Below are 14,361 nucleotides of genomic sequence, written 5' to 3' on the forward strand. Positions count from 1 at the left end.
ATATATGCATTTTATTGTTTAAATAACAATAAAAAAACTGTAAACTTAAAGAATTAATGTTGATGGTCTCATTATAGCATTGAAAACTGATCGGAAACACATGGACATCATTATGTTATTATGACTTGGTGCAATCTTTCGAAAATTTGATACCTATATAAAAAATATTAATTAGGTCAAGAAGAGGCCTTAAAATAATTTGTACCAAATAGGTGATACCTATTTCACTAAATGCCTTTCTTAAGGTTAACGCCCACACTGTTCATTCCCATAAAATTACGCTTTCTATAAAAATAATTCACTTAAACACATACAATCAAATACACCCAATATCAGTTTATCGTGTGACAAAATTGAACATTTCACCTTCATTATTCAAAATGATTTATTTTTTTCTTATTAGGGATCCATGATCCCTCAAAGCATCCAAGATGCCAAAATTCTTTTTTCTTTAAAAGAACAGAGATTTATTTAAAATACTTTTAAGCCTTCCGTCAGGAGATAAAAAAAGATATACTTAAGCGATTTCATGGTAGAGTACATTCATTTTTTTCAATGTTAAAAAACCAAAACGGTCAATGGCATGAAACGCAAAAATAGGGACAAACAGGACAACGATTATTAACCTGAATATTTATTGGCGTATTTCGGTTATGCTTAGCCATTGATAATTATTTAATATATATAGAAACAGTTAAATGCGCAAACAGGGCGGAACAGAATTGCTGGGTCATTGATGCATCTCTATCATACTTTAGAGTTTCACCAGAATACAACTTCTAGAATTACAAAAACTTTTCTTCCAAGTAATCTTCTAAATGTAGTCACTTCTTTCACGTACCATTGGAATACATGGGTACACAACAACTGTAAGTCCGAAAAATCTGATGTTTTCCAGGCAATGCCATTTTTTACTTTTGATATATCAGGTGCCAAGAAAGGTCAGAACCGGCGCGTTTTGCAATTTGAAATTTGGCCGTGTCAACCGGAGTTGATTTTCGATACTTGCAAACCGAGTTAAATGCCGAAATCAGATTTTTTTTAGCAGAATACTTCTTGTTCTCATCAATATCAATGGAAAGAAAACATCACTCAACATTTGGAAACAGAACTTGCAAGTATTTAACATTCACGAAATGAAAACAAATCTCCACAGTCTGATAAGATTATTTAATCGGATTGTATATTTTATAAATATACCGTAAAAAGAATGCTAGTAAGTACGAAAAGTATTGTACTATTGACGTTTTGTGAATTTGAAATTAATGCGGTTTGCAAGTATTGAAATTAAACCCGAGAATGCCGCTTCCGGTTGGAGGTGACAAATTCCCAGTTTACGTAATGACACCAGGTCTGACGGTTTCCTGGTACGTAAAGTATCCAAATCGTAAAAAAAACTGGTAAACTGTACTCAACCATCTTTCCATTTACACTGAATGCCTCAAATCTTTATAAAAAATTAAACACTCGTTTTAGAAGTAGTCTTTAATTTGCTGGGTTATTTTTCCCTGTTTATTTTTTTATTCATATTAAACTTAGTCATTTTTTCTGCTTTATATATGAATATGAATTGAAGCTTCGTTTTTCTTTTCATGTGTGCGTCTTCTATCTCCATCTCTTGGAAAGGAGACATATGATTTTTTTTTAAATCTTTATTTACTTAAAAAGATTAACGGCATGCTTTTTTCTTTTATAAAATTTACTATGATTCGTAAAAGAAACTTTGTTAGATAATGAAAATAAAATATTAAAAAACAACAACAACAACAACACTTTCTCCACAGAAATGGTGTATGATTAGCTGGAAATGGGGCTAGTAATAGAGGGAAAAAATTTAAAATCCACGTATAAAATTAAAATTTCAATATGACTTTCCCCATTTAAAATATTCATTCTTTGATTTATGTCAAGATTCCATCGGGGTTTTTATTTTTATCGAGATAATTACTTAGAGCCTGATAAATCTTATAAGCTTAAACTCGACTGATCATATAAAAAAAAACAAACATAATTTTACATTTCCATATTGCCTTGTTTTATTTTCTTACAAAATGCTTCGTTGGTGACTTTAAAAATCCTTATTAAAGGATAATACTTAATTTTCAATAACCTTTTCTAATCCCTCTGTGGGACGTGGAGACCGGTCCTTCAGATGAAACCGTATAAACCGAGGTCCCCTGTCGCAGTAGGTGAATGAGTGAAGAACTCGAGAGAGAGACGTTAAACAATATAGAAACAAACAAGTGCGGTAAACACACGTAATAATCCTACATATTTCTACACATGTACAGAGGCTCCGTGCTTTGTAGACGTAACATCAGCTGTCTTCACAATATCATGTTCTCTACCAACTTCGACTCTGATTTTAGTTTAGAACGTGTAAATCTGAACAGATATAATTGTAAGAAACATTTCCCACTCCATCAACTTTCATCCTGCTTCTCCAAGTATTCAGTACCTGAACTCTACAAAATTCATCACATAGTATAGATTAAGGAAAAAGTCTTTCGTTGTATTTGTAAGATTTGCTTTACATTTCGAAAATTGGCAATACTTACCTGTTTTTTGAAATGCTCCCTAAAATGACGTTGCTTCTACGCTGAGGTCAATTTAAGTTATATATGAAATTAAATTTAAGTGTTTTTTTCTGTAGTTTTCACATTAAAACCCCCTAATTTCGATGAATTACAAAGCAAAATTATGTTCCCATAGAGGGGTGTTATAATGTTTATGTCGATGACGTTTCATTTGATACAAAATGGCGCTTCTAACCTGAGGTACATATCGTCGTCCTCCGCTCCCCAGCCCCAGAACATGTTGGAGTATCCGTTTACTTTACGGAATGTTTCTGGTCTGAATCTAACACTCCACCCACTAACCAGCTGTACATCAAACCTAAATCACAAATCATCATTATCAATCGTTTAGACTAATCAAGTCAAAGATAAACGTTTTCAAATGACAACCTTGAGGAAGGAATCTAGGCTAGGAGTAAATCTTACTTATAGCCATCTTCATCGATAGCCACTGACAGATGGCGTGGCTGTTCCCCACATTCGTAAATAATTCTATCGTTTTCTGGAATAAGGTCGACACCATGGAAGAAAACACAATTAAAGGCAAACATTTTTCCTGCTTCGAGAAAACCTGCATTCATATGTCTTCCTCTATTAAATGTTGTATTTCCTGTCTTTAATAAAATTTTTCTTAAATTTGATTTTCTTTTTAAATTTGGATTGAGTAAAAAATATAGAATAACAGAAACAAAATCATTTGTACACTGGAGCAGTGTACAAATGATTTTGTTTCTGTTATTCTATATTTTTTACTCAAACCAAATTTAAAAAGAAAATCAAATTTAAGAAAAATTTTATTAAAGACAGGAAATCACGAAAATTCTAAATTCTGTTTGTTGAACGATTAGAATGGGGATAAGATTCTTAAGAAGAATGCTAAGATGTTCCTCTCTATCTCTAAACGGTATGATGATTGCATTACGACGTGTCGGTCTGCAGTCTGTTGGTGTCCAATATCCGCCGACCATTGGCTTTAAGCTGTGCATCGTCCGTCGTATGACTAGATGTTTTTGAATAGTCTGTTGTTGTTTGACATTTTACTTGCTCACACTTTGTTCCATTACAATAATTCATGTTACACATCTCTACAACGCTACGTTCAACATTGAAACTACCTGTGAGGCCTTCCTCGAAGACGCAAGGTTGATTATCAACTGAACTTTTGCCCTCTGGAAATGGATGTGCATAGATTTAAATATGAGTGCTTGCATCTAGCAGAGCAATGTGTTTATAGATTTCAAGTGAATCATAATAAAAGCATTAATTTGATTTAAATATCGATTTTTTAATACATGACTAATGTTTTCATTCTTTGTCTTCCTATTTTCCACAATACGATTGTAAGGACTTCTTTTATTGTAAAAGCAAAATGGAAAAAAGGTCTCACAAGTTACATGTAGCCCTGGAAATTACAGTGGTGAGATCAAGTTCTACCAAGGTCATTTTAACGACAATAAACTTTTGAAAATGTTAAACAAGGTTATGCAAATCTTTCCATGTAACATCAATGTATCTGTCACTAGCCTTCTGCGGTTTGAAAACACAACATGTTAGGAGCAAACTCTTTGATATCAAATAAGCGAGGAGATATAAAATTATATGCAGGTGATAACGAGATATCGCATTCTAAAAACTGAAATCGACTATGAAAAGGTTGAAATCATCTTCTTTGTGATACAGTTTAGTCGTTAAAAGGCTCTTATCCTCTATAGTCATAAGGCATCTAAATATAAAACAGAGGTGACAGAGTCTGTGGTGTCATTGATATCAATGATAGGGGTCAGCTAATGAAGAAGCACAATTAGTACCCACGGTTTTCCAAAATTTACTTGGAAAACTTGGTCACCAAAGACCAAATAAATGTTATCAATGAGCATATTCAACATCTTTTGAATATCAAAGTCAAAGTACTTCTATGTGTAGAAATACAGTGACCTAAGTCTTAAACAAAGTAATTTACTGATGAAGAATCACAACAGAGAGACGCTTCAACTATTTTCGAAGAAGCAGTTGTCAATGACAGCAAAAAGTCCATTTTTCAATTCTTTTTGTGGAGAATGGTTTTATAGAAGGCATAATAGTCACATATTCTGTTACTGACTTTTGAAGAATTTACCGATTTTACATTTTCTAACAGTTTTTCTTTTGTAAAATTTAGGAAGGTACATCCGATTAACTCCGCAATTTATGAATTATATGGAAATAACAAACAATATTCAAGTTCATTAGCCCATTTAAAAAATTCAAAGAATACAAATAAAGAACAGAGCAAATGCGGACAACTAAAGCAATTGAGAGGGGATGAGGTGCCATGAAGGAGTGAGCATCCCTTAGACCGGACACACTTGCTTTTTTGCTCCTTGTCAAGATCAAGAAGTAACGGAAAAATCCGTAGACAGTTTGGTGTATAAATAATGGTCTAAAAATTATTATGAAAAATGTCACTCAGCATTTGACTCACCGTGTGCTCATTGTCATGATCGTGAAATAACGGAAAAATCAGTCGTCAATTCAGTGTATAAATAATGGACTAACAAATAGAACGAAAAACATCAGTCAGCATTTGACTCAATGATGTACTGTATTTGCTGAGAAGGTCATTGTACCGACCATAGAACTCACGAAATGATGATGATATTCTTATTTCATCAACTTGTTTGTCAATCTATTAGTATGTAAAGATTTTTATATAATCTGTGAATCTTAAATATAGGAATATAAGTAGGGTAGATCAAACTTATTTTAGTTGACTGGAAATTTAAGAGTTTTTAACACAAAAATGTGATTTTGTAAATGTTATCTTTAGAGAGTGGCCTATACGAAAAAAACTTAATTAAAATAAGTATAATTAAAACCATGCGATATGTCCTTCTAAATTACAGTTACAGAATACTCTTTAGCCTTGTAACTTGTAGCTAAGTGGACATTTTGTCATGAAATCTTAATAATTCTTTTATCTCCCCGATTTAATGAAAACGGAAGGATAATAAAAAAATTAAAACAATTACATCCATACAATATATAACCTTTAAACGTGTGTGTGAGGGAGGGTGTGTGTGTGTGTGTGTGTGTGTGAGAGGGAGGGTGTGTGTGTGTGTGTGTGAGAGAGAGAGAGAGAGTCATACTTCTCTGTGAAGTAAATGATGAATTGGAACACGATTTCCTAGCAAATTGAGAGTTTCATATTTCTTGGCTTTTTTTCTCCGATAGATTTGGTTGTTGAGTGGTATACAAATTCCAAACAGAGGTTGATGAATTTACAAGTTTTGTGGTATTCAAATTCTTTTCAATACTGAGCTGTTTTGTATTTTTTTACGAGCTCATTTGCTCAGGTGAGCGATGTGTCCCATGGACCTGTTGTTACTTTTTGTTCTGGCACAACGAAATATTTTTGGGTTTACCATGGCAAAACATCGACACTGCCATTCTTTCTAATTAACCGAAGAGTACCCATTTCTTATCCACATACCCTTATATACCACTGAATGAAAATACTTTCACAGATTCTTTATTTCATAGTTCCATTGTGCATTATACTTTATGGTCTGACACTTATTTCGGGTCTCCCAGAGCAATACATGGACTTCGCCATTAGTGACGTATAGGACGTGCAGGGTATCCTTTAGTGAGCTCAGTGATCACAGGACCTCTAGTTATGTAGCACTAATATGTTTCCGTTTCTTTTAGAAGTTATTTTAACGTTTTAAAATTAGCAGAAGTTCCTTAATTTTCTCCAGACGGATGAAAAACATGTAATATATTAACTGGGTTCCCCTTACTTGCACACCAAAAATACTTGGTCGAATTCGAAATTAATTTTTTTTTTTTAATTAGGGTAACTAAAACAGATCAGTTAGGATATTTGATTCAGGAAGCAAATGTTTATATATATTGTACCAGCAAAATTATATAATTCGCTTAAATAATTGAGGATTATATGTGCTCTCGCAAAGCGCAATTTAAAACAAGAAAATGAAAAATAAAACTTAAGCCATATAATGTGAACAAACGTCTGAATTTTATTTTGGCGCAAAAAAGGCGCTTTAAATCAGGTTTGAAACTAGATGGCGAAAAGTTCTAGGGCACTTCTTTTGCTTTGCTCTAAGAAGGACTTTTTCTGTACCGAGTTTTAGCCTTACTGTGTTTAAAATTTTTCATTTCTTCTCCAAAGACAACAGGGTTGCACAGAATATTTATAACCCTAATAGAAAAGTGGGAGGGTAAATAGTGATCGGGTTGTCCGCCCGTCTATCTAGCTGTACGTCCGTTCGTCTGTAGCGCTTTTGAGTTACCATCTCTTATCTACAACTCCTCTTTCACCACTGAATGGAATTTTTGTAACGTACTTGCTATTTTACACATCCTATTTTACAATTTGATCGCATCATATTTTTTATCTTTCATTTATTTCGGGTCTTCCAGAGCATGGACTTTTCCATTATAATCAAACTGGAGACGGGCTTTTATTAGTAATATTTAGTGAACTCAAGGCTCACAGTACCCCTAGTGTTTATTCCATGAAGGGAAGAGAATATGGAATAAAAAGAATAATCTTAAAATTTATATTCAGAATAAACTTTCAAAATGTTTCCAAGACATGTAGGACCACAACAAAATTCTAAGGAATCCCAAGAAAGAAGATGCTTACCTATAATATATTGTGATTTTTCCGTTATTTAAGAAATAAAATAAGCGTATTCGTGAATGTTGCAGAATAACCTCCGAGGTCACACACACACACACACACACACACACCCACACACACTGGAAAAAACTGGATCCGCGCCTGCCTCTTTAACTTCCAAATTGTTTGCAAAAAAGTGTTCTCAAAGTATCTTACATCTAAACAATGATGCGTACAAATGGGTAAACTAGACGATAACTGGAGAATGCTACGCACCGTATTAGACAATTCTTATTTTCATGCTCCACTCAATGAAGTCAGTATTTTATTCATTGTTGTAATGGAGTTTATAGGAATGTAAATATATCGGTAAGGCAATCCTCCTTTAAATGCGCCAACCCGGAAGTAAAAGTGTGTTTGTTGATAGACGGTGACTATGAAACGATAGGTAAGTTTTTAATCATTGGCTTTGAATTGATCATATTGAATTGATCCTTTCCCTTGTTTTTCGAAAACATTGTGAAATTGTGCCAAAAACGAGCTTAAAAAGTAGCCTGTGTACGTGTCTGTATATGATCGTAGTAAAAATAAATGTATAAAATGGAATATTTATATTTTTCGTTACATATTTGTTGTTCAGCACTTTAGATTTTAGATTTATTTCTTGCAGATATCGCTTACTTTATCAGTGCTACTCACCATGGAAGTAAAGTTGATGGTAAGTTTTTTTCCCACTTTTCCCTTGTGGGACGATATACGGAAACGTGCTATATTGTTATTTCTACATGTATGTATATGGTAAAGAATAAGACTAAGGGGTTTAAAAACAAACACAGAGTTCAGAACGTCTGAAAATTACGACGGCGTATTCGTGCCAATTTGACAATGTCGAAAAAAAAAATTTAAAAATCGTTTGTACAATTTTAGAAAATCGTTTGTACGATTTAGAAAATCGTTTGTACATTTGTACGATTTGTTAAACCGTTTGTACGATTTGTTAAACCGTTTGTACGATCTTTTAAATCGTTTGTACGATTTCTTAAATTGTTTGTACGATTTGTTCAATCGTTTGTACAATTTAGAAATTCGATTGTCCATTTTTTATGCCCCAGTAAACGAAGTTTCGGGGGTATTTAGTTTTTGTCGTGTCTGTCTGTCTGTATGTCTGTCTGTCTATCTGTTTGTCTGTTTGTCTGCAAAAACATTAACCTTGCCCATAACTTTTGATTTAGTAGAACTATGACTTTCATATTTCATATGTGTATTCCTTGTAACAAGACCTTTCTTTGGGTACCACCAAATTTGACCTTTTGACCTTGACCTTGGAGTTTGACCCACTTTTATATGAAAATTTTAAAATTTTATTTTGGCCATATTTTTTGAACAGTAGACACCAGGACATTTATTCTTCACATATGTAATGTCTGATAAAAGACCTTTCACTGGATACCAAACAACTTTGACCCTTTGACCTTGACCTTGTAGATTTCCGTACTTGTGAAAAAACTTTAACCTTGGCCATAACTTTTGAACGGTAAGGGATAGGGCTTTCATACTTCTTATATGTAATTCTTGTGAGAAGATCCTTTATTAGATACGAAGATCCTTGACCCTTTGACCTTGACCTTTGAGATTGACCTACTTTAAAAAGTAAACCTTGACAATAATTTTTAAAGACTAAGGGCTAGTGCTTTCAGACTTTACATATTTGATCCTTATGACAAAACCTTTCATTTGATAACAATAACTTTGACCCTTTGACCTTGACCTTGGAGTTTGACCTACTTTAAAATATAACATTGACCATAACTTTTAAAGGGTTCGGGCTAGGGCATTCATACTTCACAAATTTAATCCTTGTGGCAAGACCTTTCATTTCATATCAAGAACTTGGACCCTTTGACCTTAACCTTGGAGTTTGACTTACTTTTTACAAACTTTAACCTTGACCATAACTTTTGAACAGAAGGGACTCAGAGCTTTCATATTTCACATGTGTAATCCTTGTGACAAGACCTTTCATTGGATATCAAGAATATTGACCCTTTGACCTTGACCTTAGAGTTTGACCTACTTTTTACAAACTTTAACCTTGGTCATAACTTTTGAACGGCAAGGGCCAGCGCTTTCATAATTCCCGGATCTTGTATAGAAAGAAGACATCGAATATCTTCTTGAGAAACGGTGAATCCTGCCATAATTACTTTCCAGTACAACCACCTGTATCTATACAATTGACCACATGACCCAAATTTTTCCTCAATGAAAAGAGCTACATCCTCTATGCCGGATTTGTATTTACGTCTGAACAGTCCCAACTTAGCTCTTGTCCTTTTCAACGTTGATCACTAACAAAGACTCCGTGAGTTTGCGAAAGGATCTGTGTTATATCCGAAAAAGTGAAACCCATCTTGAATTAAATATCCATTGATCAATTTTCTCTGTCACCCATCTTGTTATTAATTAAAAATATGCGTGGATACATTTTCTACTTGTGCAAGTTTTTTCTACCACGCTTCTTCTACGTGTAATAACAAGAAATATAAATTGTACAAACGATTTTTAAATCGTACAAACGATTTATAACAATCGTATAACAAATTGTAAAAACAATCTAAAAATTCGTACAGACGATTTCCTAATCCATACAAACGATTTAAAACTTTTTTTAAAAAATCGTTCAAACAATTTCATAAATCGTTCAAAAGATTTTCTAAATCGTTCAAACAATTTCATAAATCGTTCAAACGATTTTATAAATCGTTCAAACGATTTTATAAATCGTTCAAACGATTTTATAAATCGTTCAAACGATTTTATAAATCGTTCGAACGATTTTATATATTGTTCAAACGATTTTTAATTTTTTTTTCTAATTGTCAATATGCACGAATACGCCGTCGTAGAAAATAGTACAAATTCATTTTATGTTTACGGATTTAAAATCCCAAGAACACGAAGAACAAATTCAATATAATTTATTTTCAAGCTTAGTAAAATTAAAACTTAAGTTAAATTCTCAAATCTTGAAGGTGTAAAGGCTTTATTTCCTTAATGGCCTAGGTATCAAATTGCAGTTGATATTGTGTTATTTCCTATAACTTCTGGTCGTGCGACCAAATTGAATTAAATGCTTATATTTATGTCCTCAAATTTACTCTCTTCATAATTGTAAATTTCGTTCTTAATCATGTATATATAGCGTATTTCATAACTGGTACGCTAAGTAACGCAAATGGCATATTGAGAGGGGAAAGAATGACTAGTAATTTTTTTTAAACGCACAATGTATACCCAACATAAACAAGACAGCCAATTAAGAACAAGTTGAATTACTTTCCTTTTGGCTTCTTGAGACTACTCGACTATCTAACAATGTTGAGAAGGTTTAACATGGAGGGGAGCCCGAAAGGAAGCTGCAGTCTTTATATAGACTTTAAGTGACTCCGGGAGGGTCGAAAATACACATCATACTGTGTATTCCATCTTCCAGTGAAAAGGTTTCGTGTGTTTTATGGGGTAATGAATATTTTTGATTCCTATAGTGGATTTAATAAAGAAAATACTCTACATTATAAAAATGTTTACATGTATTACTTTAAGTCATGTGTGAGGTAGCTTGAACTAAATCATTTATTAGGAGAAAAGGAGTTCATTAAAATAAGAAAATAAACATTTGTAAGTCAGACTGTATAACATATATTGAAAAAAACCTAAATGGCTAGGTTTAATTTGTAAACTTAAATACACCTTAGTATGTCTGGTTTATATAATTCCTGATTTATTCATTCAGATATTTCATTGAAAATCCTGCATGATTACTGTATATTTTCATGGATTTATATAAAATATTGTTATTTGTTTTCTCATTGATAATAATAACGTTACTTTATCTTTCTAAATGCCATTATCCAGCTACAGTCATTATTTTCTAGGTATTGTTTTGCATTACCCCTGGGATTGCTGTACAGGACAATCAGAATAATACCTGTCTATTTAATGTGAGGTGAGTAAGTCGGACACCTGGAAAATTTATTGAAACCCATAATAATTGGATACCCTGTACAACCAGTCTGTAAATCAAGTAAAAGACCATTAAGAAAATAGTGATTCGTAGCACGGTCGAAATTCAAATTAATCATACCCATGGAATATAGGGATACCCTAGCCCAATTCCAGAGGTGAAGAGAACGAAATGCGATCGTGCTGTTAAATCAAAGCAAAAAAAGGCAAATCACAAATAAGTAATAAACATAGTCCCTCAGTGAAATCAGGTGCCTATAAGGAATAAGCATCGATCCAACGGTAACATCTACATGTACCATCACTACCATATGAGCCTTCTGTATTTGACCAGATTAAAGGAGTAATTCATTAATAGTCAAATTGATCTAAAACAACGTCCTCTCATTTATAGAGAACAGTTATTTATAATACAAAACTACATAAGAATATTGGTAAACAAGACTAGAATAACGATTTTGAAATACATGAAAGCGGTTATTAAATGAAATTGTTGAAAACAAGGAAACATCAACTTATTTATCAACAACCTGTCCTTGAAATCGCTCTTATGTACTGGATATTACGTTACCAGACATATGCAATTTAAGCAAGTGATACTAGATTGTTGATAATAAATAGATAAAATTGACGATGGAATAGCTGAAATTATTCCAGTTGCCTTATAATTCTGTTGTTAATCGTTTTTAAGCTTGTATTGTCACGTCAGTAATATTTATAAGCGCGAAATATAGATGTAACAGACTTTGTCTTTGGTTTTTGACATATTCAATATATCGAGTTCATCTAACATCAACGAAAATAACTGTTGTATTTTGAGAAATCGTCGATATTTCAAACTCTTAAATTTCATCTAAGTCAAGAATGATCCTCTTCCAAAGTTTTGTTTTTAAAATAAAAGCTTTGTAAAGGTTTTGGAGTAAATTCTTCTTCATAAAAATATAAACAGACCTCAAGACCATAAGCTGAGAACAGGCATAAGTCAAAAGTTTGATTTTTGATATCTTGAGTATCGTTTAACATACTAAGTATTTTCCTTAAAATTTACAATTCTATTCAATTATCAAAATTATTGCAAAACTTATTATATTTTTTGAAATTTTTACTTAAGGCTGTTCTACGTTAATGACCTTGAGTGTAGTACTTCTTGAAGATGGGCATGCCCTTATTACATAAATAAATGCGATATGTATGTTCTGTGACTTGAACTCATATACTTGCACAATTATTTTTCAGCGTGCCGGAGGAATCAGTCACTTCTGTTATGGATCAATGCGCGAGAACTACGACGACGGGGTGGTTTTGGGGGAAAAGAGATGTAAAAAGGCAAATATTCCTTCCATGAATCATTGAGACTTACTTCACATAATATTTAATGTCATTTTTCTGCTGCTCATTTGTTGTGCTCGTTCTGAAAACTAGCGAACACTGCGTACATTAAGAAATAAAGTATGCGTTTTCGTGAATAACACGGATAAGGGTTTAAAGGGATGAATGTAGTTTTACACACACTTTATATGCAAAATACATGTCTAATATAAATACCTGGGATGTAAATACGTCATGTGATCAAATAATATAATCCCATAAACCCAGAAGGGGCTTTATGGTATAGACTTGATCACATGCTGACCCGTATTTTCATCCAGATATAACTGAAAAAAATGATGCTTTATTATTTACAGATTTATTTTACATTTTTGACTAATTTATTACTTATAGTAAGTAACGGTAGTTTTAAATCCAAAAAAATATTTTATTTTTCAAAACTTAACTGTATTTTATGAATTGAATGGGTTGAACACGTCGATCACTTATGAAGTCACTATCAAATTACATAGATCACTTATGACCAAATATTTACATTCAGTGTAATTTTCTCTATGAAATCCATTTGAAATACACGACATTCAAGTCTCTATGACACGCCAAACCTTGTCACCGCTCGTTAGAATACAGTAGGAACTATAAACACTGAACCAAACTTCTAAGTGTACTAACATTTTTAAGTTTTAAAGAACAAATGAAGGATATGGAGATAACGAACAGTATTCAATCTCAAAAGTCCATAAAACAATACAAAATAAGAGCAGAGCAAACACGGACCTCCGAAACATCAGAGATGGGATCAGGAGCCATGGAGGAATGAGCATCCCTTGCTGACCGGTCACACCTGCCGTGTGCTCCTTGCCATGATCAGGAAAAAAACGGAAAAATCCGTCGTCAATTCAGTGTATACAATTAGTATGAAAATGCATGCAATAAATATTTTTTTTAATTCATGGTTACTGATGCATATTTCAGTTCCGTGTTGCGTACATTTCATGTAAGTATCTCGTAAGAATTTTAAGCAAAGTGTCAATTAAGGAAATGACGCACCCTCAAAATAAAAGTTCACATTAAATAGTCTCTATGGAGTAAGACCACCACTCAGTCTAATTACTTCAGGACACCCTTTACTGTTGGATACCATGTACCCCTGAATAGGAGATTGACCGAGAATGGAACATTTACTGAAACCCGCAATAAATCTCTGTAAGTTCTTCAATCCAATGTATATGTATGATGATTCGTATTGATTTTGATTGTTTGGAATATTGAGAAAGAGAAAAGACAACTAACTTATGGTTAAAAGCTGAAAAACTTCATGTTAAAGTGTAAATTTTTCAGATCAAAGGGTTAACTTTATGGATTAAAGTGCAAAATGAGCAGATTTATGTGTGGAAAATTAAAAAACAGTTTTAATTTTCACAAATACGCTCGTAAATACTTTGATCGATACAATGGCATTGTCAGCAAATACAATTTATCATTGAGTTAAATGCTGACTGTTGTTTTTTATACTAATAGTTACATACTAAATTGTCGACGGGTCTTCCAGTTATTGCCCGATCATGATAAGGAGCACAAGGCGGGTGTGACCGATCAGCAGGGGATGTTCACTCCTCCATGGCACCTGATACCACCTCTGATGTTCTGGACGTCCGTGTTTGTTCTGCTTCTATTTTTTATCGTTCAGTGGACTTTTGAGCTTAAATATTGTTCGTTATCTCCATATATTAGTATTTCACTTCTGTAGATAAATGTTATTCTATTGCATAATTTTTTTAAAAAACCAAACACAACCTTTACATTTTC

The 14,361-nt window shown here is 33.0% G+C and overlaps 1 long non-coding RNA gene and 1 pseudogene across 1 annotated transcript; one reads left to right on the forward strand and one right to left on the reverse strand.

Moving 5' to 3' along the window:
* Positions 1-2,690: 2,690 nt before the first annotated feature.
* On the reverse strand, positions 2,691-3,562 carry LOC134250758 (beta-1,4-N-acetylgalactosaminyltransferase bre-4-like; annotated as a pseudogene).
* A 3,850-nt stretch (positions 3,563-7,412) lies between these two features.
* On the forward strand, positions 7,413-12,570 carry LOC134250759 (uncharacterized). Its single transcript, XR_009988593.1, has 4 exons — positions 7,413-7,648; positions 7,871-7,918; positions 11,136-11,206; positions 12,460-12,570. It is a non-coding gene; the product is annotated as an uncharacterized LOC134250759 (long non-coding RNA).
* The last annotated feature ends 1,791 nt before the right edge of the window (positions 12,571-14,361 follow it).

This window comes from Saccostrea cucullata, unplaced genomic scaffold, assembly GCF_032062105.1.
Source record: "Saccostrea cucullata isolate Sc308-1 unplaced genomic scaffold, CSIRO_AGI_Scuc_v1 ctg6445, whole genome shotgun sequence".
Lineage (NCBI taxonomy): Eukaryota > Metazoa > Mollusca > Bivalvia > Ostreida > Ostreidae > Saccostrea > Saccostrea cuccullata.